The sequence below is a fragment of the Rutidosis leptorrhynchoides genome, chromosome 6 (assembly GCF_046630445.1).
Source record: "Rutidosis leptorrhynchoides isolate AG116_Rl617_1_P2 chromosome 6, CSIRO_AGI_Rlap_v1, whole genome shotgun sequence".
Taxonomy (NCBI): Eukaryota; Viridiplantae; Streptophyta; class Magnoliopsida; order Asterales; family Asteraceae; genus Rutidosis; species Rutidosis leptorrhynchoides.
In genome coordinates, this window is record NC_092338.1 from 365,607,711 (window position 1) to 365,631,291 (window position 23,581).

A 23,581-nucleotide genomic window follows, 5' to 3' on the forward strand; every position below is an offset into this window, starting at 1 on the left:
TGATATGCCACTTAACACTGACAAAGTGTTTGGATCAGTATCGAGTCATGTCTCCCAATAGGATGCAAAAGTTCTTGACCAACATGATGAACAATGGCAGCCCGAGCAGTTAGATATCAGTTTGTCTACCAAAATGTTTTGCTGCTTAGTGGTTCAACTTATCTTTAACCGTTTTGTCTTTATAAGTGGTGTTCATGTAGTCACTTGCTACTCATTCATAGGTAAGCACAACAAAAGGACATATATAACTCACAACTAAATAACACGAGCGTGGTATCAGTTACCAAAAATGTGTAAATGAAAAACAATGTGATTGAACCTATAAATAATTCGTCTGTACAGAACTTCTTTCAATAGAGTGAGACTGGAGCGTGGAGCCAGTAACAATTCTATTCGGAATGCAGCATCCAATCCATCATACTGTTTCAAAAACAAGTATACACAAAACCATACAAGACTTTATGGCGGATACCAAGTATTTAATTTTGGGTTTAATCTTTGAAACAAAATATGCAAAATACACAAACTGATCATGGCAGATATATTCAAGAATTTTTAACCCACTCTGGCATTCAGAAAAAAAAAAAAAAAAAAAACAAATCCATACCAAAGCATAACAAAAACCTTGTGAATACTAAACGTAAAACCCACAGATCTAAAACAATCAAAACCAATTAAATCTAATTAGACTCTAAATCAAATTATGGTAAATCGAGTTGGATTGAATATCTTTGCTTTATCAGAGATGTGTGATTTTATCAGTGAATCGATTAATAACCTATCATATCCGTAAGCGGAGTTGCGTTATCGTCCGATTAAATCGATTATCTGCATGTTATAATAGTTGGATATAGAATCAGTAAACTATAAAAGAAACAAAATCAATATATATGTCATAAATCAAACCTTGCATTACGGAATTGGGAATTGAAGGTCTTACACTGATCGGTTAACCTAATCGACAATCGTGACTTACATATTACAGATCGACTATCGATATGCATCCTGTATTTCAACACGTCTTCATCTCCGCATCCCGTATTTCGCTATGTCTTCATAACCGCATCTCAGATTATCAATATGCATCTGCTTTGAAGAACCCTAATTTTGATTGGAGAGGGAAAAGGCTTCGTGGTTTCTATTTGATTTCAACACGTCATGGGTGATTACTGAGAGCTCTCAGTTTGTTTGAAGAGCAGTTTACGAGAGAAATGAAATTGCAGCGGTTGTTCACTTTTCCCACATTTTAGCGTGCCATTTTTTTTTTCCTATAAGGGGTAGCCGGGTAATTAGCACATGTAACTGCTCTGTATTTTCCTAAATGACGCCATACATATATTAAATGGTTGAGATTAAATGATTGAAAAGTATCTAAAGGTTGGAATTTATCCATGTAGGATTTTTTAAAACATTATGACAGCATAATTGTTTTCTTATTAGAGATAATAAGAGAGAAGAGAGATTACCTGTTATCTCAAACGCTATTGTTTCAATTTTTTTTCTTCCCAATTTGATCTAAAAAAAACCACGTCGATGGAGTCGACAGTTTAAGGTTGGATCCGCGAATGATTTTTGATACCTCAGGTGATCAATGACTATAAAATCTTAGGGTTTGGTTTATTTTTTTTTTCTCGGAATGGAACAATTTGGAATCGGCGCTGTTGATATAAAGGTTAGGGTTTCATTTATCTTAGGGTGCGTTTGATAAAACTGAATGATTTAGCGCTGAATGATTCAGAATCTGAATGGTTCAGAGCCTCTGAATAAAGTTTGCTCTGAATGAAGATAAGCTGTTTGATAATCAATTTAAATGAACGATATGAATTGAGTAAAATTACCTTATTAACGTGTTACATGAATAAAAATACAATATATTTGTTGGTTAAACGTTCTGGATATGATTTGAAAAGAATATTACATAAAAATTAGGCTCTTAATGGTTAAGAGAGTGTTTCAACTCTGAATGGTTCAGCACTGAATTCTGAACCATTCAGCACCATATGTTATTCAGAGGTCAGAAACAAAAACGCTGAATGCTGAATGGTTCAGCATTCAGCGCTGAATCATTCTATTAAGAAGCAAACAAACGCATCCTAAATTTGGTTGCTATATTTAGTTTTTCAATTTTTTGGTGTACTGGCGTGATTTCCTCTTCATTTTTGCTGTAGGAATTTAAATATTTAAATATTTAAATATAGCCCTAAATCTAGATGTTCATTTTCATATAACGTTATAATGATTTATTGAATTGAATTCAACTGGAGTTAAAATTTTGGGTTGACTTCTCATAATCAAAGGTAACTAAGCAGATGTGAAATTATTATCATATACTTGCTTCATTCATGCTCATACGAGTTAATACATCGTTCTTAATGAAAATCTTTTTCTGAATTTTGTTGGTCTTTTTAATTTTGTTTCTAATACACTTGACAGTGCTGGAGATGCAGATTCTAGTTATGTTGATAGCATGATGAAGCAAATTAGAGATCATATATTGACTCCAGAGGAAATCAAATTGTTTCTTCCTGAGGTTAATTGGGAACATTTGTCTTCAATTTATGTTACAGGGAGGTGTGGCCCTGAATGTCAATCAAGGTAATTCTTTCGTTTGGCTTTCAATTTGAATAGGGCAAATTGCAATAAAAGTAGCCAACTTGGGATATATGACAAATTTATTTTAGGCCATTATCAAAGTTTAGATAAGATAAATGGGTTTTTGATCCCAAGTTAAAAATAAGTTAACTTGATCAAAAGTTATTGACTTGTCTGATGCCACACTTTCATACATTCATTTGGTGGGTACCGGGCTATGTTACTTAAATTGAAACTTTTTTGGATGTTGGTTAGGTTGAATCTTTATTTTTATAGTATTCTAGGGCAAGGAAAAACATGTCTACTGTTATATGCAATTCGTCTCTAATTTTTATTTGACTTAAAGTCACACCTTTTGTGTACTTTTTCTTATTTAATTAACTATGTTAACTGGTACAGATGGGTAAAATGTGAGGATCCTTCAAGTAATCAGCAGCCATGGAATATACAAGAGGATAAGAAACTTCAGTGTATGGTTAAGAAGCAGGGGCTTACTAACTGGATAATATCTTTAGAGTTTGTGATTGCTAATATCCTTTTAAACAACTTACGTTTCAGATTCTTTTTCCCTGTGACAAATTTGTAGAGCTCTTTAACTGGAGGAACCAAAGATTTTCTCCATGTGGGCTTCTGAAGGAAAAAAGTTTATATCTATGACTAAGTTAATGAACAATTATATATTGCTTCTGCTTTATTAGATTATTGTTATCTGGTTTTTGGAGCTCTTATACCTTTCTTTTTTGACAGTTGCTTTGCAAATGTAGTCATGCAATGTTTAACTTACACTCGGCCACTTATTGCCTATTTAATGGGGAACGGTCATCGGAGTGAATGTAATTGGATATTTTCTCTCTCAATAGTTTGTCTAGAGGTGTCAAAAATGAGTGGGGGAGTGGTTTGGGTATTGGGTCATAACTGGTTTGGGTTGAAAACGGTTATCGTTTGGTACATGCCAAAACGATTTAGGTCTAGTCGTGTTGATCTGGGACACTATTTGTCCGGAGCTTCTAAGATCTTTAAAATAATTACTGTTTGTTTAAGATTACAAAATGTGTTAGTTCTATGATAATCCAACTTTATCAGTCGATTTATTTAGGATATGGACAAAAGATGATTGGATATGTAAATTATGTTAAATTTATGTATTTGTATCGTAAGCCTTTTTTTTTTTTTTATGATTGCTGACTTTGAAGTCTCTTGACTTTTTGTAGAATAATGAGGAGCCAAAATATTGCCACTTATTGAATGCACACTCACAGCAGAGAGAACAATCTGTTGTATTGTTGATGAGATGTACCAAAAAAGGTGTTATAGTTTTACAAAGATTTGTGAGTGGCAACTTAAGATACCAACACACGCTGCACAGATGTAGTTGTTTGGTATACTTAGGATTTCGATTGTTGCTACACAAAATTATCTGGCGTTTTGCTTTGGGTAACTAAATTTGGTAAGATACAACTCCCTCTTTTGTGTATGATCATCTCTTTGTTCCGATTTTTGTGGTTTTACAGACTAGCAACATATTTGGAAAGATACAACCACACGCTGCGAACAAGTAAAAGCCAGGCCTACGATAGTCCACAAAAAATACTGGAGAAGACTTGTTGATTTTTAGAATAGTGAAGAATGAGAGGTATGATCCTATCTTCAAATTAAAGAAACGTTAGATTAATGCATACCAAAAAAGTGAACCTCAAAAAACTTTGGAAGCTTATTCTTATACATTATTATTTGTTTGTAGGTTATGACTCTGGATTAAGATCGCATGATTAGAAGTGACTGCTCTTTTTTTTAAATATTCGATTACTTTTTTGTTGGATATTTTTTAAGTGTATCACTTATTTATCCTTTGTTCAGTTTGCAACAATATTATGTATTTCATTTTTATTTTATTAATGAAAATTATTAATTGCATGTCCATATTGGTTAAACAAAGCTTTATATAAATATAACAAATATATAAATATAACAAATATATAAATATATATAAATACATATCCCATTGGGATCATTGTGATGATAAGCAAATGATAAAATATAGTTTTAGTACCCTTTTTGGGAGTACTAATTAGTATATCGTTGCTTCATAATATCATGGTTATAACATGAAAATTACAAAATATATTTTTAGGACCCTTTTTAGAAGTCATAAATTAGTCACATTAGTTTAGGGTTTCATATTAATATCATGTCCATTACAAGATATCTATATTAGGACCTTTATCGGTCGTAATATAGGGTCCCAAAAATGTTTTTTAGGACCAATTTCCTTCATAATAAAGGGTCCTAATATGTTTTTTAGGACCAGTGTCCATCGTAAAAAAGGGTCCAAATTAGTTTTTAGGACCTTCAATAAAGGGTCCCAAAATATTTTTGGGACCTTTAATAAAAGTTGCCAAAACCCCATTACTAACGTAGATCGTCACATGATATGAAATGTCCCGTTCATATTGATTATAAACGTTCCATATTAATTGATTTCGTTGCGATGTTTTGACCTCTATATGAGACGTTTTTCAAAGACTGCATTCGTTTTTAAAAACAAACCACAACCTTTATTTTATCGACAAGGTTAAAAGGACACCACCTAGATTATCAGAAATGATAATCTAAGAAAATATCACACTTACACACTACCAATACATATTGGTTTACAATATTAATATGTTACAACAAAGTAAATTTCGAATGCAGTTTTAAACAATATTATACAAGCATGCTGACTCCAAATCTTGTCCATATATTAGCATGCAACAGCGGAAGCTCTTAATAATCACCTGAGAATAAACATGCTTTAAACGTCAACAAAAATGTTGGTGATTTATAGGTTTAACCTATATTTTATCAAATCGTAATAATAGACCACAAGATTTCATATTTCAATATACATCCCATACATAGAGATAAAAATCATTCATATGGTGAACACCTGGTAACTGACATTAACAAGATGCATATAAGAATATCCCCATCATTCCGGGACATCCATCGGACATGATATAAAACTCGAAGTACTAAAGCATTCAATACTTTGGATGGGGTTCGTTAGGCCCAATAGATCTATCTTTAGGATTCGCGTCAATTAGGCGTGCACTAATTCTCAAAATTAGTGATGTTCCCTAATTCTTAGGCTACCAAGCAAAAGGGGCATATTCGGCTTCGATCATTCAACCATAGAAAGTAGTTTCATGTATTTGTGTCTATTTTGTAAAACATTTATAAAGCTGCATGTATTCTCATCTCAAAAATATTAGATTTTAAAAGTGGGACTATAACTCACTTTCACAGATTTTTACTTCGTCGGGAAGTAAGACTTGGCCACTGGTCGATTCACGAACCTATAACAAATATGTACATATACATCAAAGTATGTTCAAAATATATTTACAACATTTTTAATACGTTTTAATGTTTTAAATATTTTCAGTCAGCTGTCCTCATTAGTAACCTACAACTAGTTGTCCATAGTTAGATGTACGAAAATAAATTGATATATATTATCTTGACCCAATCCACGACCCAGTGTATACACGTCTCAGGCTAGATCACAACTCAAAGTATATATATTTTTGGAATCAACCTCAACCCTGTATAGCTAACTCCAACATTACTGCATATAGATTGTCTATGGTTGTTCCAAATAATATATATAGATGGGTCAATATGATATGTCAAAACATTTGCATACGTGTCTATGGTATCCCAAGATTACATAATATATATTAGAATACATGTATAATACAATACAAGTTAGCTAGGATATGATTTGTATAGAATTGTTACAATATTTCCCGTAGCTACAACAATCAAAAAATATCCAATCTTGTTTTACCCATAACTTCTTCGTTTTAAATCCGTTTTGAGTGAATAAAATTGCTATGGTTTCATATTGAACTCTATTTTATGAATCTAAACAGAAAAAGTATAGGTTTATAGTCGGAAATATACGTTACAGGTCATTTTTGTAAGAGGTAGTCATTTCAGTCGAAAGAACGACGTCTTGATGACCATTTTGAAGAACATACTTCCACTTTGAGTTTAACCATGATTTTTGGATATAGTTTCATGTTCATAAGAAAAATCATTTTCCTAGAAGAACAACTTTTAAATCAAAGTTTATCATAGTTTTTAATTATCAAACCCAAAACAGCCCGCGGTGTTACTACGACGGCGTATGTCCGGTTTTACGGTATTTTTTCGTGTTTTCAGGTTTTAAATCATTAAGTTAGCATATCATATAGATATAGAACATGTGTTTAGTTGATTTTAAAAGTCAAGTTAGAAGGATTAACTTTTGTTTGCGAACAAGTTTAGAATTAACTAAACTATGTTCTAGTGATTTCAAGTTTAAACCTTCGAATAAGGTAGTTTTATATATATGAATCGAATGATGTTATAAACATCATTACTACCTCAGATTTTGTGGATAAACCTACTGGAAATGAGAAAAATAGATCTAGCTTCAAAGGATACTTGGATGGCTTAAAAGTTCTTGAAGCAAAATCATGACACGAAAACAAGTTCAAGTAAGATTTCCACTCGAAATAAGATTGTTATAGTTATAGAAATTGAATCAAAGTTTGAATATGAGTATTACCTTGTATTAGAAAGATATCTTACTGTAAATAAAAAAGATTTCTTGAGGTTGGATGATCACTTTACAAGATTGGAAGTAAGCTAGCAAACTTGGAAGTATTCTTGATTTTATGAAACTTGAACTTATAGAATTTATGAAGAACACTTAGAACTTGAAGATAGAACTTGGGAGAGATCAATTAGATGAATAAAATTGAAGAATGAAATTGTTTGTAGGTGGTTTTTTTCGTTGATTTGGATTTCGTCTAATGGAATGGTGAGATCTTCTTTAGCAAAACATTTCTTCAAATTCGAGACATGGAAAGTGTTATGTACAGCCGCTAGTTGTTGAGGTAACTCAAGTCGGTAAGCTACTGGTCTGACGCGATCAATAACCTTGAATGGTCCAATATACCTTGGGTTTAATTTCCCTCGTTTACCAAATCGAACAACGCCTTTCCAAGGTGCAACTTTAAGCATGACCATCTCTCCAATTTCAAATTCTATATCTTTTCTTTTAATGTCAGCGTAGCTCTTTTATCGACTTTGGGCGGTTTTCAATCGTTGTTGAATTTGGATGATCTTCTCGGTAGTTTCTTGTATTATCTCCGGACCCGTAATCTGTCTATCCCCCACTTCACTCCAACAAATCGGAGACCTGCAATTTCTACCATAAAGTGCTTCAAATGGTGCCATCTCAATGCTTGAATGGTAGCTGTTGTTGTAGGAAAATTCTGCTAACGGTAGATGTCGATCCCAACTGTTTCCGAAATCAATAACACATGCTCGTAGCATGTCTTCAAGCGTTTGTATCGTCCTTTAGCTCTGCCCATCAGTTTGTGGATGATAGGCAGTACTCATGTCTAGATGAGTTCCTAATGCTTGCTGTAATGTCTGCCAGAATCTTGAAATAAATCTGCCATCCCTATCAGAGATAATAGAGATTGGTATTCCATGTCTGGAGACGACTTCCTTTAAATACAATCGTGTTAACTTCTCCATCTTGTCATCTTCTCTTATTGGCAGGAAGTGTGCTGATTTGGTGAGACGATCAACTATTACCCAAATAGTATCAAAACCACTGGCAGTCCTTGACAATTTAGTGATGAAATCTATGGTAATGTTTTCCCATTTCCATTCCGGGATTTTGGGTTGTTGAAGTAGATTTGATGGTTTCTGATGCTCCGCTTTGACCTTGGAACACGTCAAACATTCTCCTACGTATTTAGCAACATCGACTTTCATACCCGGCCACCAAAAATGTTTCTTGAGATCCTTGTACATCTTTCCCGTTCCAGGGTGTATTGAGTATCTGGTTTTATGAGCTTCTCTAAGTACCATTTCTCTTATATCTCCAAATTTTGGTACCCAAATTCTTTCAGCCCTATACCGAGTTCCGTCTTCTCGAATATCAAGATGCTTCTCCGATCCTTTGGGTATTTCATCCTTTAAATTTCCCTCTTTTAAAACTCCTTGTTGCGTCTCCTTTATTTGAGTAGTAAGGTTATTGTGAATCATTATATTCATAGCTTTTACTCGAATGGGTTCTCTGTCCTTTCTGTTCAAGGCGTCGGCTACCATATTTGCCTTCCCCGGGTGGTAACGAATCTCAAAGTCGTAGTCATTCAACAATTCAATCCACCTGCGCTGTCTCATGTTCAGTTGTTTCTGGTTAAATATGTGTTGAAGACTTTTGTGGTCGGTATATATAATACTTTTGACCCCATATAAGTAGTGCCTCCAAGTCTTTAATGCAAAAACAACCGCGCCTAATTCGTAATCATGCGTCGTATAATTCTGCTCGTGAATCTTCAATTGTCTAGACGCATAAGCAATTACCTTCGTTCGTTGCATTAATACACAACCGAGACCTTGCTTTGAGGCGTCACAATATATCAAAAAATCATCATTCCCTTCAGGTAATGACAATATAGGTGCTGTAGTTAACTTTTTGTTTAACAATTGAAACGCCTTTTCTTGTTCATCCTTCCATTCAAATTTCCTCCCTTTATGCGTTAATGCAGTCAAGGGTTTTGCTATTCTGGAAAAATCTTGGATGAACCTTCTGTAGTAATCAGCTAGTCCTAAGAATTGGCGTATATGCTTCGGAGTTTTCGGGGTTTCCCACTTTTCAACAGTTTCAATCTTTGCTGGATCTACCTGAATACCTTCTTTGTTCACTATGCGACCGAGGATTTGAACTTCTTCCAACCAAAATGCACACTTTGAAAACTTAGCGTATAGTTTTTCTTTCCTCAGCAACTCTAGTACTTTTCTCAAATGTTCTTCGTGCTCTTGATCATTCTTCGATTAAATAAGTATATCATCGATGAAAACAATGACAAACTTGTCAAGGTATGGTCCACACACTCGGTTCATGAGGTCCATGAACACAGCTGGTGCGTTAGTCAACCCAAACGACATAACCATAAACTCGTAATGACCGTAACGCGTTCTAAAAGCAGTCTTTGGAATATCATCCTCCTTCACCCGCATTTGATGATACCCAGAACGTAAATCAATCTTCGAATAAACTGACGAGCCTTGTAGTTGATCAAATAAGTCGTCGATTCTTGATAGTGGGTAGCGGTTCTTGATGGTAAGTTTGTTCAACTCTCGGTAGTCGATACATAACCTAAATGTACCATCCTTCTTCTTGACAAACAAAACAGGAGCTTCCCACGGTGATGTGCTTGGTCGAATAAAACCACGCTCTAAAAGTTATTGTAAATGGCTCTGAAGTTCCTTCATTTCGCTAGGTGCGAGTCTGTATGGAGCACGAGCTATTGGTGCAGCTCCCGGTACAAGGTCTATTTGAAATTCAACGGATCGGTGTGGAGGTAGTCCCGGTAGTTCTTTCGGAAATACATCGGGAAATTCTTTTGCGACGGGAACATCATTGATGTTCTTTTTTTCGGAATTGACTTTCTCGACGTGTGCTAGCACAGCATAACAACCTTTTCTTATTAGTTTTTGTGCCTTCAGGTTACTAATAAGGTTTAACTTCGCGTTGCTCTTTTCTCCGTACACCATTAAGGGTTTTCCTTTTTCTCGTATAATGCGAATTGCATATTTATAACAAACGATCTCTGCTTTCACTTCTTTCAACCAGTCCATACTGATTATCACATCAAAACTCCCTAACTCTACTGGTATCAATTCAATCTTAAATGTTTCGTTAACCAGTTTAATTTCTCGATTCCAACATATATTATCCGCTGTAATTAATTTACCATTTGCTAATTTGAGTAAAAATTTATTATCCAAGGGCGTCGGTGAGCAACTTAGTTTAGCACAAAAATCTCTACTCATATAGCTTCTATCCACACCCGAATCAAATAAAATATAAGCAGATTTATTGTCAATGAGAAACGTACCCGTAACAAGCTCCGGGTCTTCCTGCGCTTCTACCGTATTAATATTGAAAACTCTTCCGCGGCCCTGCCCATTAGTATTCCCCTGATTTGGGCAATTTTTAATAATGTGGCCCGGTTTTCCACATTTATAACAGACTACGTTGGCAGTTCTTGCTCCGACACTACTTGTTCCGACATTACTCGTTTCGGCATTATTTGTTCCTTTAGTTCTGTTATACATTGGTGCGTAGATCTCACACTTTGTCGCGCTATGACCATTTCTTTTACACATGTTGCAAAATGTTGTGCAGAACCCCGGGTGATTCTCTTCACACCTTTGGCATTGCTGTTTCTGATTATTGTTGTTGTTGCGGTTGTTATTGTTGTTGGGACGATTATTGTAATTGTTGTTGTTGGAACGTTTGTTGTAGTTTTTGTTGGGATTGCGATTGTTGTTGTTGCGATTTATGTTGCGGTTGTTGGGATAGTTGTTGCGATTGTGGTTGTAATTATTGTTGTCGTTGTTGTACTGGTGACTCTTGTCACTGTTTTCCTCCCACTTCCTCTTGAGTTATTTCGTGTTGGCTTCTTCGACCGCCTGTTCTTTAATTCTCCCCTCAATCTGATTTATGAGTTTATGAGCCATTCGACTAGCCTTCTGTATGGAATCGGGCTCGTGTAAACTTACATCTTCTTGAATCCTTACTGGTAACCCTTTTACAAACATGTCGATCTTCTCTTCTTCATCTTCGAACGTTCCTGGACACAATAGGCACAACTCTGTGAATCGTCGTTCATACGTGGTAATGTCGAACCTTTGTGTTCGTAACTCTCTAAGCTCTGCCTTGAGCTTATTTGTAGTGACCCGAACTTTTCCATGTTTATATATATATATATATATATATATATATATATATATATATATATATATATATATATATATATATATATATATATATATATATATATATATATATATATTAAATGAAATTGTTATTTTACATGATTAAGTGTTTCCAACATGTTAAGGAATCAAGCTTGTTAAGACTTGATTAATTGAAATAGGTTTCATATAGACAATTGACCACCCAAGTTGACCGGTGATTCACGAACGTTAAAACTTGTAAAAACTATATGATGACATATATATGGTTATATATATAGTTAACATGATATTATGATAAGCAAACATATCATTAAGTATATTAACAATGAACTACATATGTAAAAACAAGACTACTAACTTAATGATTTTGAAACGAGACATATATGTAACGATTATCGTTGTAACGACATTTAATGTATATATATCATATTAAGAGATATTCGTACATCATAATATCATGATAATATAATAATTTAAAATCTCTTTTGATATTATAAACATTGGGTTAACAACATTTAACAAGATCGTTAACCTAAAGGTTTCAAAACAACACTTACATGTAACGACTAACGATGACTTAACGACTCAGTTAAAATGTATATACATGTAGTGTTTTAATATGTATTCATACACTTTTGAAAGACTTCAAGACACTTATCAAAATAATTCTACTTAATAAAAATGCTTACAATTACATCCTCGTTCAGTTTCATCAACAATTCTACTCGTATGCACCCGTATTTGTACTCGTACAATAAACAGCTTTTAGATGTATGTACTATTGGTATATACACTCCAATGATCAGATCTTAGTAGCCTATGTGAGTCACCTAACACATATGGGAACCATCATTTGGCAACTAGCATGAAATATCTCATAAAATTACAAAAATATGAGTAATCATTCATGACTTATTTACATGAAAACAAAATTACATATCCTTTATATCTAATCCATACACCAACGACCAAAAACATCTACAAACACTTTCATTCTTAATTTTCTTCATCTAATTGATCTCTCTCAAGTTCTATCTTCAAGTTCTAAGTGTTCTTCATAAATTCCAAAAGTTCTAGTTTCATAAAATCAAGAATACTTCCAAGATTGCAAGTTTACTTCCAAGTTTTCTAAATCCATTCCAAGTAATCATCCAAGATTAAGAAACCTTTGTTACTTACAGTAGGTTATCTTTCTAATACAAGGTAATAATCATATTCAAACTTTAATTCAATTTCTATAACTATAACAATCTTATTTCGAGTGGAAATCTTACTTGAAATTGTTTTCGTGTCATGATTCTGCTTCAAGAACTTTCAAGCCATCCAAGGATCCTTTGATGCTAGATCCATTTTTCTCATTTCCAGTAGGTTTTTTCAAGGAACTTGAGGTAGTAATGATGTTCATAACATCATTCGATTCATACATAAAAAGCTGTCTTATTCAACGTTATAAACTTGTAATCACTAGAACATAATTTAGTTAATTCTAAACTTGTTCGCAAATAAAGTTATTCCTTCTAACTAGACTTTTAAAATCAACTAAACACATATTCTATATCTATATGATATGCTAACTTAATGATTTAAAACCCGGAAACATGATAAACACCATAAAACTGGATATACGCCGTCGTAGTAAAACTGGGGGCTGTTTTGGTTGGGATGATTAAAAGCTAAGAAGAACTTTGATTTAAAAGCTATACTTCTGGAAAAAATGATTTTTTTATGAACATGAAACTATATCCAAAAATCATGGTTAAACTCAAAGTGAAAGTATGTTTTTCAAAATGGTCATCAAGATGTCGTTCTTTCGACGGAAATGACTACCTCTTTCAAAAATGACTTGTAACTTGTATTTCTGACTATAAACTTATAATTTTTCTGTTTAGATTCATAAAGTTAAGTTCAATACGAAACCGTGGCCACTGGAATCACTCAAAACGGATTAGAAACGAAGAAATGGCGAGTAAAACAAGATTGATAAAAACTACTCATTTTACCTACGTGAAAGTTAGTAATAAATCTATTCCAACCATAACCTAATCAACTTATATTGTATATTATGTAATCTTGAGATACCATAGACACGTATACAATGTTTTGACCTATCATGTCGACCCATCTATATATATATTGCGGAACAACCATAGACACTCTATATGTAAATGTTGGAGTTAGCTATACAGGGTTGAGGTTGATTCCAAAATATATATATAGTTTGAGTTGTGATCAATACTGAGATACATATATACTGGGTCGTGGATTTATTCAAGATAATATTTATCGATTTATTTCTGTACATCTAACTGTGGACAACTAGTTGTAGGTTACTAACGAGGACAGCTGACTTAATAAACTTGAAACATCAAAATGTATTAAAAGTTTTGTAAATATATTTTGAACATACTTTGATATATATGTATATATTGTTATAGGTTTGTGAATCAACCAGTGGCCAAGTCTTACTTCCTGACGAAGTAAAATTCTGTGAAAGTGAGTTATAGTCCCACTTTTAAAATCTAATATTTTTGGGATGAGAATACATGCAGGTTTTAGAAATGATTTACAAAATAGACACAAGTACGTGAAACTACATTCTATGGTTGAATTATCGAAATCGAATATGCCCCTTTTTATTAAGTCTGGTAATCTAAGAATTAGGGAACAGACACCCTAATTGACGCGAATCCTAAAGATAGATCTATTAGGCCTAACAAACCCCATCCAAAGTACCGGATGATTTAGTACTTCGAAATTTATATCATATACGAAGGGTGTCCCGGAATGATGGGGATATTCTTATATATGCATCTTGTTAATGTCGGTTGCCAGGTGTTCACCATATGAATGATTATGGGATGTGTATTGAAATATGAAATCTTGTGGTCTATTGTTACGATTTAATATATATAGGTTAAACCTATAACTCACCAACATTTTTGTTGACGTTTAAAGCATGTTTATTCTCAGGTGAATACTAAGAGCTTCCGCTGTTGCATACTAAAATAAGGACAAGATTTGGAGTCCATGTTTGTATGATATTGTGTAAAAACTGCATTCAAGAAACTGATTTCGATGTAACATATTTGTATTGTAAACCATTATGTAATGGTCGTGTGTAAACATGATATTTTAGATTATCATTATTTGATAATCTACGTAAAGCTTTTTAAACCTTTATTTATGAAAAAGGTTATGGATTGTTTTAAAAATGAATGTAGTCTTTGAAAAACGTCTCATATAGAGGTCAAAACCTCGCAACGAAATCAATTAATATGGAACGTTTTTAATCAATAAGAACGGGACATTTCAGTTGGTATCAGAACGTTGGTCTTAGAGAACCAGAATTTTGCATTAGTGTGTCTTATCGAGTTTGTTAGGATGCATTAGTGAGTCTGGACTTCGACTGTGTTTACTTGAAAAATGATTGCTTAACAAATTTTGTTGGAAACTATATATTTTTAACATGTGAATATTATGTGATATATTAATCTCTTAATGTGTTTGATATTATGTGATAGATGTCTACCTCTAGAACAAGTCCCATTGACTCACCTAATAATAATGAAGAGTCGAATGTAAATTGGAATGATTCGTGGACTGATTCACAAGTTCCCGAAGAGGAACCGGAAGAAGAGTCGGAACCGGAAGAAGAATCGGAACCGGAAGAAGAATCGGAACCGGAAGAAGAACCAGTGGGGAAAATAATAAAATGGTTAAGTAGAAGAAAATCCTTAACCAACCGACCAAAGTTAATTATGGTCAACGGTGTTTCCGCCAAGGAAGCAAAATATTGGGAGGATTACCAATTCTCCGATGAATCGGATCCCGACGAGGATTCCGATGATGTTATAAAAATTACCCCAACTGAATTTAAAAAGGCAAAAGAGAACAATAAGGGAAAGGGCATAAAAATAGATAAATCTGATTCCAACCCCGATGAACTTTATATGTATCGTCAACACCCGTATTTCTTAAGTTGTAACAATAACCCGGGAACCTCTAAACCACCAGGTTTTTCTAGACCAATGTGAAAAACGACGGCTCGTATTAGGGGAACATCATATATCCCTAAAAACTTAGCAAAAAGAACCAAGTTCGAAAAAGAAGAAACGAGTGAGTCGGAATAAGATAGTTGTATTTGTGCGGTGTAATATATGTAATATAGTGTGCTTATGCTTTACGATATATGTAAAAATTGCTTGTATTAATAAGTATCTTTTATGAATCTAACTCTTGTCTATTTTACAGTATAAAAACACAAAATGGATAGACAACCCAATATTTTAAGAGACCTACCCGGAGACATGATTGATGAAATCTTGTCTAGAGTCAGTCAGAATTCCTCGGCACAACTATTTAAGGCGAGATTAGTTTGTAAGACATTCGAAGAACGTTCCAAGAATTCCTTGGTTTATAAAAGGCTTTCGTTCGAAAGATGGGGGATATCACATTGGGAAATCCATAAGTTACGATGTGTTTACTTTGACGCATATATTGCGGGGAACCCAAATGCTATTTTACGCAACGGGTTAAGAAATTATTTTGACTCAATATATCCGAATATAGGACTTCGTGATTTAGAAAAAGCGGCTAACATGCAATATAAAGAAGCATGTTATGCTTACGGGTTAGTAATGTTCGCTTCTCACCAAAGTGAGAACAAGAACATCGGGCTACAACTATTAAACAAAACGTTCCCACAAGTGACGGAGTCGGTAATTGGGGTAAGAAATGAGGTTTTTAGATTGTTAAGGGACTGTTGGATATTATGTAACCCTCGTCCCTTTGACGACGTTACAACACGCTGTCTTATCAACGGCCATAACGGTTATGTTCCACAAGACCAAGGATGGGAAGTAGTCCTAGTAAAACCAGAATGCATGACTTGTTTCTGGACGTATGAATTACGTGTCTTTATTACCTTTACTGAACGACTTGTGTACTAGCTAGAATTATCTTCACAACTATCTTGTATCAAAGTTATTGTGTGCTATATTTCATGATATATGTAAAATAAGCGGTATTGTAAGTTTGTAAAATATTGTGTAAAAGTTTGAACGCGAAATATTATTATAATCAGTTTTTCATATAGAATTGTAGTAGTTGAATTGTATATTAGCTACTAAGTATGAACTTAACGGGTAGGTACTACCCGAATTTAAACTTATAAAACGCTAATATGAAGAAAAAGCTTTTATAAATGAGTTCATATTATGCTACGAGATACTATTGACTACTCTTAATATTCTGTATGATTAACTTGTTTCATTTGACTATTTGAAGGAAATGGCACCGACTATTCGACAAACCTTGAATATGAGCGAAGAGGAATTTCGTGCCTTTCTTGCTTCAAACATAGCCGCAGTACAGGCTGCGCTAAATACCAACAATAACCTTGGATCTAGCAGTACAGGAAATCGTGTAGGATGCACCTACAAAGAATTCACTGCCTGCAAACCTTTGGAATTTGATGGAACCGAAGGACCGATCGGATTGAAACGGTGGACCGAGAAGGTCGAATCGGTGTTTGCCATAAGTAAGTGTACTGAAGAGGACAAAGTGAAGTACGCTACGCATACCTTCACAGGTTCTGCGTTAACATGGTGGAATACCTATCTAGAGCAAGTGGGACAAGATGATGCTTACGCACTACCGTGGTCAGCATTCAAGCACTTGATGAACGAGAAGTACCGTCCCAGAACCGAGGTCAATAAGCTCAAGACAGAACTTAAAGGGTTACGAACCCAAGGATTTGATATTACCACGTACGAAAGACGATTCACAGAATTGTGCCTATTGTGTCCGGGAGCGTTCGAAGATGAGGAAGAGAAGATCGACGCGTTTGTGAAAGGATTACCGGAAAGAATCCAAGAAGATATAAGTTCACACGAGCCCTCCTCCATACAACAGGCATGTAGAATGGCTCACAAACTAGTGAACCAGATTGAAGAAAGAATTAAAGAACAGACTGCTGAAGAGGCCAATGTGAAGCAAGTCAAAAGAAAGTGGGAGGAAAACGGTGATAAGAATCACCAATACAACAACAACAGTAATTACAACAATAATCGCAACAACTATCCCAATAATCGCAACATCAATCGCAACTACAACAAACGGCCCAACAACAACAACAACAACAACAACAACAACAACAACAACAACAACAACAACAACAACAACAACAACAACAACAGCAGCAACTACAACAATCATCCCAACAACAATAATAACCGCAACAACAACAACAATCAAAAGCAGCTATGCCAAAGGTGTGAAAAGTATCACTCAGGGTTCTGCACCAAATTTTGCAACAAGTGTAAATGAAATGGTCATAGCGCGGTGAAGTGTGAGGTCTACGGACCAGGGGTTAACAGAACGAAAGGAACAAATGGTGTCGGAACGAGTAATGGCGGAGCAAGTAGTGTCGGAGCAAGTTATGCCAATGTAGTTTGTTATAAATGTGGAAAACCGGGCCACATTATTAGAAATTGCCCGAACCAGGAGAACACGAATGGACAAGGCCGCGGAAGAGTTTTCAATATTAATGCGGCAGAGGTACAGGAAGACCCGGAGCTTGTTACGAGTACGTTTCTTATTGACAATAAATCTGCTTACGTTTTATTTGATTCGGGTGCGGATAGAAGCTATATGAGTAGAGATTTTTGTGCTAAATTAAGTTGTCCATTGACGCCTTTGGATAGTAAATTTTTACTCGAATTAGCAAATGGTAAATTAATTTCAGCAGATAATATATGTCGGAATCGAGAAATTAAACTGGTTAGCGAAACATTTAAGATTGACTTGATACCAGTAGAGTTACCAGTAGAGTTAGGGAGTTTTGATGTGATAATCGGTATGGAATGGTTGAAAGAAGTGAAAGCAGAGATCATTTGTTACAAAAATGCAATTCGCATTATACGAGAAAAAGGAAAACCCTTAATGGTGTACGGAGAAAAGAGCAACGCAAAGTTAAATCTTATTAGTAACCTGAAGGCACAAAAACTAATAAGAAAAGGTTGCTATGCTGTTCTAGCACACGTCGAGAAAGTACAAACTGAAGAAAAGAGCATCAATGATGTTCCCGTCGCAAAAGAATTTCTCGAATGTATTTCCGAAAGAATTACCGGGATTACCCCCACATCGATCCGTTGAATTTCAAATAGATCTTGTACCAGGAGCTGCACCAATAGCTCGTGCTCCTTACAGACTCGCACCCAGCGAAATGAAAGAACTGCAAAGTCAATTACAAGAACTTTTAGAACGTGGTTTCATTCGACCAAGCACATCACCGTGGGGAGCTCCTGTTTTGTTTATCAAGAAGAAAGATGGTACATTCAGGTTGTGTATCGACTACCGAGAGTTGAACAAACTTACCATCAAGAACCGCTACCCACTACCGAGAATCGACGACTTATTTGATCAACTATAAGGCTCGTCCGTTTATTCAAAGATTGACTTATGTTCCGGGTATCATCAAATGCGGGTGAAAGAAGATGATATTCCAAAGACTGCTTTCAGAACATGTTACGGTCATTACGAGTTTATGGTCATGCCGTTTGGTTTAACTAATGCACCAGCTGTGTTCATGGACCTTATGAACCGAGTGTGTGGATCATACCTTGACAAGTTTGTCATTATTTTCATTGATGACATACTTATTTACTCAAAGAATGACCAAGAACACGGTGAACATTTGAGAAAGGTGTTAGAAGTATTGAGGAAGGAAGAATTGTACGCTAAGTTTTCAAAGTGTGCATTTTGGTTGGAAGAAGTTCAATTCCTCGGTCACATAGTGAACAAAGAAGGTATTAAGGTGGATCCGGCAAAGATAGAAACTGTTAAAAAGTGGGAAACCCCGAAAACTCCGAAACACATACGCCAGTTTTTAGGACTAGCTGGTTACTACAGAAGGTTCATCCAAGACTTTTCCAGAATAGCAAAACCCTTGACTGCATTAACGCATAAAGGGAAGAAATTTGAATGGAAGGATGAACAAGAGAAAGCGTTTCAGTTATTGAAGAAAAAGCTAACTACGGCACCTATATTGTCATTGCCTGAAGGGAATGATGATTTTGTGATTTATTGTGACGCATCAAAGCAAGGTCTTGGTTGTGTATTAATGCAATGAACGAAGGTGATTGCTTATGCGTCTAGACAATTGAAGATTCACGAACAAAATTATACGACGCATGATTTGGAATTAGGCGCGGTTGTTTTTTCATTAAAGACTTGGAGGCACTACTTATATGGGGTCAAAAGTATTATATATACCGACCACAAAAGTCTTCAACACATATTTAATCAGAAACAACTGAATATGAGGCAGCGTAGGTGGATTGAATTGTTGAATGATTAAGACTTTGAGATTCATTACCACCCGGGGAAGGCAAATGTGGTAGCCGACGCCTTGAGCAGGAAGGACAGAGAACCCATTCGAGTAAAATCTATGAATATAATGATTCACAATAACCTTACTTCTCAAATAAAGGAGGCGCAACAAGGAGTTTTTAAAGAGGGAAATTTAAAGAATGAAATACCCAAAGGATCAGAGAAGCATCTTAATATTCGGGAAGATGGAACCCGGTATAGGGCTGAAAGGATTTGGGTACCAAAATTTGGAGATATGAGAGAAATGGTACTTAGAGAAGCTCATAAAACCAGATACTCAATACATCCTGGAACGGGGAAGATGTACAAGGATCTCAAGGAACATTTTTGGTGGCCGGGTATGAAAGCCGATGTTGCTAAATACGTAGGAGAATGTTTGACGTGTTCTAAGGTCAAAGCTGAGCATCAAAAACCATCAGGTCTACTTCAATAACCCGAAATCCCGGAATGGAAATGGGAAAACATTACCATGGATTTCATCACTAAATTGCCAAGGACTGCAAGTGGTTTTGATACTATTTGGGTAATAGTTGATCATCTCACCAAATCAGCACACTTCCTGCCAATAAGAGAAGATGACAAGATGGAGAAGTTAGCACGACTGTATTTGAAGGAAGTCGTCTCCAGACATGGAATACCAATCTCTATTATCTCTGATAGGGATGGCAGATTTATTTCAAGATTCTGGCAGACATTACAGGAAGCATTAGGAACTCGTCTAGACATGAGTACTACCTATCATCCACAAACTGATGGGCAGAGTGAAAGGACGATACAAAAGCTTGAAGACATGCTACGAGCATGTGTTTTTGATTTCAGAAACAGTTGGGATCGACATCTACCGTTAGCAGAATTTTCCTACAACAATAGATACCATTCAAGCATTGAGATGGCTCCGTTTGAAGCACTTTATGGTAGAAAGTGCAGGTCTCTGATTTGTTGGAGTGAAGTGGGGGATAGATATATTACGGGTCCGGAGATAATACAAGAAACTACCGAGAAGATCATCCAAATTCAACAACGGTTGAAAACCGCCCAAAGTCGATAAAAGAGCTACGCTGACATTAAAAGAAAAGATATAGAATTTGAAATTGGAGAGATGGTCATGCTTAAAGTTGCACCTTGGAAAGGCGTTGTTCGATTTGGTAAACGAGGGAAATTAAATCCAAGGTATATTGGACCATTCAAGATTATTGATCGTGTCGGACCAGTAGCTTACCGACTTGAGTTACCTCAACAACTCACGGTTGTACATAACACTTTCCACGTCTCGAATTTGAAGAAATGTTTTGCTAAAGTAGATCTCACTATTCCGTTAGATGAAATCCAAATCAACGAAAAACTTCAATTTTTCGAAGAACCCGTCGAAATAATGGATCGTGAGGTTAAAAGACTTAAGCAAAACAAGATACCAATTATTAAGATTCGATGGAATGCTTGTAGAGGACCCGAGTTCACCTGAGAACAAGAAGATCAGATGAAGAAGAAATACCCGCATTTATTTCCAGAAGATACGTCAACACCTCCAACTGCTTAAAATTTCGGGACGAAATTTATTTAACGGGTAGGTACTGTAGTGACCCGAACTTTTCCATGTTTATATATATATATTAAATGAAATTGTTATTTTACATGATTAAGTGTTTCCAACATGTTAAGCAATCAAACTTGTTAAGACTTGATTAATTGAAATAGGTTTCATATAGACAATTGACCACCCAAGTTGACCAGTGATTCACGAATGTTAAAACTTGTAAAAACTATATGATGACATATATATGGTTATATATATAGTTAACATGATATTATGATAAGCAAACATATCATTAAGTATATTAACAATGAACTACATATGTAAAAACAAGACTACTAACTTAATGATTTTGAAACGAGACATATATGTAACGATTATCGTTGTAACGACATTTAATGTATATATATCATATTAAGAGATATTCGTACATCATAATATCATGATAATATAATAATTTAAAATCTCTTTTGATATTATAAACATTGGGTTAACAACATTTAACAAGATCGTTAACCTAAAGGTTTCAAAACAACACTTACATGTAACGACTAACGATGACTTAACGACTCAGTTAAAATGTATATACATGTAGTGTTTTAATATGTATTCATACACTTTTGAAAGACTTCAAGACACTTATCAAAATACTTCTACTTAACAAAAATGCTTACAATTACATCCTAGTTCAGTTTCATCAACAATTCTATTCTTATGCACCCGTATTTGTACTCGTACAATACACAACTTTTAGATGTATGTACTATTGGTATATACACTCCAATGATCAGCTCTTAGTAGCCCATGTGAGTCACCTAACACATGTGGGAACCATCATTTGGCAACTAGCATGAAATATCTCATAAAATTACAAAAATATGAGTAATCATTCATGACTTATTTACATGAAAACAAAATTACATATCCTTTATATCTAATCCATACACCAACGACCAAAAACACCTACAAACACTTTAATTCTTCAATTTTCTTCATCTAATTGATCTCTCTCAAGATCTATCTTCAAGTTCTAAGTGTTCTTCATAAATTCCAAAAGTTCTAGTTTCATAAAATCAAGAATACTTCCAAGATTGCAAGTTTACTTCCAAGTTTTCTAAATCCATTCCAAGTAATCATCCAAGATCAAGAAACCTTTGTTACTTACAGTAGGTTATCTTTCTAATACAAGGTAATAATCATATTCAAACTTTAATTCAATTTCTATAACTATAACAATCTTATTTCGAGTGAAAATCTTACTTGAAATTGTTTTCGTGTCATGATTCTGCTTCAAGAACTTTCAAGCCATCCAATGATCCTTTGAAGCTAGATCCATTTTTTTCATTTTCAGTAGGTTTATCCAAGGAACTTGAGGTAGTAATGATGTTCATAACATCATTCGATTCATACATAAAAAGCTGTCTTATTCAACGTTATAAACTTGTAATCACTAAAACATAGTTTAGTTAATTCTAAACTTGTTCGCAAATAAAGTTAATACTTCTAACTAGACTTTTAATATCAACTAAACACAAGTTCTATATCTATATGATATTCTAACTTAATGATTTAAAACCCGGAAACACGATAAACACCATAAAACTGGATATACGCCGTCGTAGTAAAGCCGGGGGCTGTTTTGGTTGGGATAATTAAAATCTAAGAAGAACTTTGATTTAAAAGCTATACTTCTGGAAAAATGATTTTTATTATGAACATGAAACTATATCCAAAAATCATGGTTAAACTCAAAGTGAAAGTATGTTTTTCAAAATAGTCATCAAGATGTCGTTCTTTCGATGAAAATGACTACCTCTTTCAAAAACGACTTGTAACTTGTATTTCTGACTATAAACTTATACTTTTTCTGTTTAGATTCATAAAGTTAAGTTCAATACAAAACCGTGGCCACTAGAATCATTCAAAACGGATTAGAAACGAAGAAATGGCGAGTAAAACAAGATTGATAAAAACTACTCATTTTACCTACGTGAAAGTTAGTAATAAATCTATTCCAACCATAACCTAATCAACTTATATTGTATATTATGTAATCTTGAGATACCATAGACACGTATACAATGTTTCGACCTATCATGTCTACCCATCTATATATATATATTGCGGAACAACCATAGATACTCTATATGTGAATGTTGGAGTTAGCTATACAGGGTTGAGGTTGATTCCAAAATATATATATAGTTTGAGTTGTGATCAATACTGAGATACGTATATACTGGGTCGTGG

The 23,581-nt window shown here is 34.6% G+C and overlaps 1 long non-coding RNA gene across 3 annotated transcripts; it reads left to right on the top strand.

Moving 5' to 3' along the window:
- The first annotated feature begins 1,467 nt into the window (after positions 1–1,467).
- On the top strand, positions 1,468–4,366 carry LOC139855851 (uncharacterized). 3 transcript variants are annotated; one of them, XR_011761582.1, is made up of 6 exons: positions 1,468–1,672; positions 2,434–2,595; positions 2,992–3,062; positions 3,179–3,253; positions 3,340–3,425; positions 3,804–4,366. It is a non-coding gene; the product is annotated as an uncharacterized lncRNA (long non-coding RNA). The 3 variants fall into 3 exon arrangements; XR_011761581.1 differs by having other exon boundaries at positions 3,179–3,425; XR_011761583.1 differs by having other exon boundaries at positions 2,448–2,595; positions 3,179–3,425.
- The last annotated feature ends 19,215 nt before the right edge of the window (positions 4,367–23,581 follow it).